The following is a 4861-nucleotide window of genomic DNA, read 5'->3' on the forward strand; positions in this document are numbered from 1 at the left end:
ACATTTATATTAGGAGGGAAATGTTTATAACACCCTGAACATCACACACACACACACACACACACACACACACACACACACACACACACACACACACACACAGAAATATGCATTTGGATTCAGAAGCATCTGAGTTTTGGGGAAGTTGGAGGAAACCAGAGAACCATGAGGAAGTCCACACAGACATAAGGAGAACATGCAAAAGTCTACAAAAGCAGTGAGGTGCCAATGCTATGTAGAAAAATATAATAATAAATTATGTACATATTTTTGCAACCGTCTATAATGGAATGAAATTTAGTGGGCAATTTCCGTATTATTTTTCAAAAAGCTATATGTTTTTTTTCCTCTGTGGCGCTTCAGGAAAAGAATAAAACATGTGCAAGTGATAACTTGTTGATGATGTTAGCTATAAATCTGACAGTGTAGCAAAAACACCAAAGGTCAGCTGGTCAACTGGCAATATTTTAAACAATACTTGCAAGCTGTCAAAAAAAAAAAAAAAAAAGATCTGGTGAGAGCAGGCAAGGCAAATCAGCCAGAACACAGTGAGATGTCTGCACATGGCAGTGAGTTATTACTTCAGCAGACAGTTGCAATGGAAGCAGTCATACAGTAATGTTCCTTGGGCCTTTGGAAGTTTTCAAAGAGTGTGTCCTTGTGATAAGGAAGCATACATATCTGACAGGTGATTTTTTTTATCAGTATAATAAATTGGCTCTCTGAATTCTGAAGAGTGTTCGTAAATATACCGGTTCTTACAAGAAATACCTTTGGAAGCTTTTCGTATATAGAGAAATGGGCCCGAGCTGAGAACTTAGTAGTTAAGCAGCCATCCACCTGTGTTTTCTACCTTGTGTTAAGGCCACGCAGCAAGTCTGGGGAAATAATTTTTTAGCTGCTTTTATTAACCGAATGAAGGTTTGGGCAGGTTATGGAGCTGGTAGTGTTAGCAGACAACCAATTCCATGACAAAAGAACACAGACAAGAGGAGAAAAGTATTGGTTAAATCACACCTGCAGTAGCGGTTCACCGATCAAATCTCAATACCTTTAACTTCATTTTTATTACAGGATGTCAGAAAAGTCACCACACATACAAGAACGTAATACATTTTTTCTTTCTAAAATATAACGTTTCCTGCCAAACATCCTTTCCATGATTGCAATTTCTTTGTTAACACTTGGAGTCATCTCTCTCACTCATAAAAAAAAATCTGTTACTACAACTGGTTTTATGCATGCAGCTGCACTTCAGATGTACTCCTATAAACGTTATTTGTGTTATTTTTTCCTGGCACACAATGGCCTTCACACTGAAAAAAAAAAACAAGTGGGTTTACTGTATGTCCAGGGATCTGGGGATCACTTCATGAGGCCACAGTACATAAATCCAGAAATTCCTAATCCCATCAAATCCTACTGTATGGAGACTTTTAAGACATCCTGTAGTTCCGACAATGTAATTTCAGGCATGTCAAGCTATTAAAACTCCAAAAATAATAAATACATTAATTATTAGTTCCTTGCATAATATTATAATTATATAAAATTTAATATATAAAATAAGATATAAGATTTCTATAGATTCTTATATCAAGACAAATTCAAAACAATATTAAAAGTAAGGATATATAAATAAATCTAACCTTCTGTTTTATTCAAATAAAGTACTCGAGTAATGTTACTGTAGGCTGTTTTGCATGGATGTTTTTTCTGAGATTGTGCCCACTACAGCTCAAAACATTAATTCATGCCTCCTAATCAGTTACTGAATACTTCATTAAATAGGAATCAGATTAAGAAAATTGAAGTTGATGCACACCCCTTGGACATTTCTATTTCTATTTCTATTTATTCCCACACAAAAATTTCATAACTCTTTATTTACACTACAGCTGTTTTTCTTATTTTTATTATATTTTTCATATATTTTTCTTATATTTTTCTTACAGTTTTTTTAATATTGTACATTTTGTATTGTACTGATATTTTATTCCTTCTTAGTTAAATCTTAAAACTTTCCATTTTTCTGTTTCATAGTTTTTTCCTATTAATAGTAAACCTTTTATTTTAAGGTAATGACTGTGTATGAATTTGAAGTCCACCATCTTTACAGTTGTACTGTTTTTTTATATGCATTTGGAGCAATATGAAGGAGAAACCAAGATCAAGGACGCAATTTTATTTATTTAATTGTAGCACATATATTATCAATGCTCCAAGTCCCAACTAAAACTATTTTTAACCACTACCTACCACTACCATAATGTTAAAAATAATGAATAATAACCTAAACCAATTAAAGTCTTTACTTTAACCACCCATATGTTAAGCCATAACACCACTGCCAGGTGAGTTAAATATCATTAATGATCAATTATATACCAGTAAACTGGTGAGAAGATCATGGGCACCCAAGGTTTAGTGGAGAAAAAAAGGCTAGCCTGTCTGGTCCGGTTCAACAGAAAAGGCAATACAGCACAAATAGCCAAAAAAGTCAATGCTGGCCACGATAGAAATGCTTTAGAACACCGAATGCATCATGACCCACTGTGCATACGGCCCAGCAGGAAAAAAATTCAAGGTCTCAAACTCTGTTGACAAAATCCAGGTACTAAAATTCAGGTTGACAGAATTTGAGTCTTTAAATTTAGGTCGTCACATCCGGGATAAAACAAGAAGAGGAATTGATTGCTGATTGCTGTGGTCTTTCTGCAATGTACTTTAAAGCGTGCCCTTCCTGTACCCTGTAAAGTCTACTTTGCAGTGGACTGTTTGACAATCAGACTGCAGCACTTCCAAGTAACTGGCTGGGTTGCCAGTTGAGCGACAGAATAGACAGTGTTATGCAATAAATTTCTCCCAACAGCTTAATCGCTATACTGTATATGTCTTAACATAATAACCAACTGTTGTTGTTGTTATATAATTACCTAATTCCATATGGGTTATTTTATAATTTTGAAATCCCTAGAACTGTTGTAGAAAGTGGAAAATAATTCACTAAACAAAAACAAATTGCAAGTGATCCCAAACTTTTAAGCGGTAGTGTATCTTTAAACAGTCAATTTGTTTTTATTGATTTAAAAAAATACATATTATAAATACTGTATGGATTTTTTTCTACTTAGATCAAATTTAAACATTTTTAATGCAACAAGTCTCTGGTATGTCATGAATATTATATAAAGCAAAGAAGGAGACATAGCTATCAGAATGAGGTTGGCTTTAGCATTGCTTTAATTAACACTTGGGTAATTCATGAGAGAAGCGTTACTGTATCTCAGCATGACGCTATTGTTAATGGTTTCCTAGTGAATGAGGCACTCAGTAACTAAACTATATGTGGGATTTGAGACTTACAGTACTACTTTTCTTTTATTTTCATACATATATTTAAAAGTCTATACGGTTAACGTTTTTATCCGCATATATAAGTGGTTGTGTAATTTGACTTTTAGTTGAATAAAGAAGCTTGTTTACCTCATCTTATTGTCTCAATCAAATCCACAGTCATTGCTGTGCCCCTTCCATTATAAAAAATTGTATGACTGCCCTTGTTTATGAATGCATTAAAAGCCGTATGTGCAATAAAAAGTGTCCTTTAAGAAAATGGCGAATATTTTCTGGCATTTCAGCTGTTGTTTGAAGTTTGAATAGGTGACATTTACTTACAAAGAACTGTTTTTCCACCTGCTCTCAACCATCCAATTTTGATCTGCATTAACTCTTTCTGTCGTTTCTCTGTTTTTACATCTGTCACAACAAACAAGTAATTAGAGTACCTCTGAGGATTGGGAATTTGATTACATATCTCATCGAGCATGTTTACTACCACACATATGCAGCCCGCACTGAAATAAAAACTGAAAAACAAGAATTATATAAGTCAGCTAATACGGCCCAATGAAGCACTAATGTTTTTAAATGGTTTTAGGCATAATGAATATTGACATCCGAAAGGCTTCCCAGCTTCAGGGACTAAGAGAAGATACTTTTAATATTTTAAACACATGTATCATATTGATTCATTGTTTTTTTTTTCTTCCTTTAAATAGATACTAATCAATAAAAGTGTTTACTGATTAATATTTTAAAAGAGAAACAGTGTTAGTTCATAGCATATACTTGATGGAGCTTGATTGGGGTAGGCTAAAAAGGCTAAAGGTGTTAAAATAAATGACAATTTGGCCCTTCATGGAGCAGAAACCTGGTTGCATTTCCTAGTTGACCAATACACTATGTGGCCAAAAGTTTGTAGACACGAATTTCATACCTATTTGCTTGCTAAACACCTCATTCTAGATTTAGTCCCTGTTTTTCCTATTTAAATAACCTCTACTCTTTTAGAAAGGCTCTTCTTTATATTTCAACAATAGCTTTGGGGATTTTCTCTCATTTCACCACAAGAACATTGGTGGGGTTGGGCACTGACATTGGATATTCATCCCAAAGATGTTCAGTAGGGTTGAGGTCAGAGTTTTCTGCAGTTCCTCATCAAGCTTGGCAAACAATGCTTTATAAACCTTGCTTTGTGCACAAGGGCGTCGTCAAGCTGAAATAAGTTTAGGCCATTTAGTGTCTATGAGGAGAAGTTGAAATGCTACAGCATTCCACTAACTAGCCTAATCATTTGTCTGTGGAAGCATAACTTGGAACTTCAAAACAGAAAGAGGGTCTTGAACCCTTGGCCCTAGAGGCACAAGGCCACAGTGCTACTTGAACCATTGGCCCTCAGCCATTGTGCCTGTAGAGTGCTACTGTACCCAGTGGATCACTGTGCCGCTACGTACATACTTATATGTAAGTCAACTTTTATTTGGCATAATCATACTACATTCATCTTCCACTCAATAAA

Source organism: Clarias gariepinus, chromosome 2 (genome assembly GCF_024256425.1).
Source record: "Clarias gariepinus isolate MV-2021 ecotype Netherlands chromosome 2, CGAR_prim_01v2, whole genome shotgun sequence".
Taxonomy (NCBI): Eukaryota; Metazoa; Chordata; class Actinopteri; order Siluriformes; family Clariidae; genus Clarias; species Clarias gariepinus.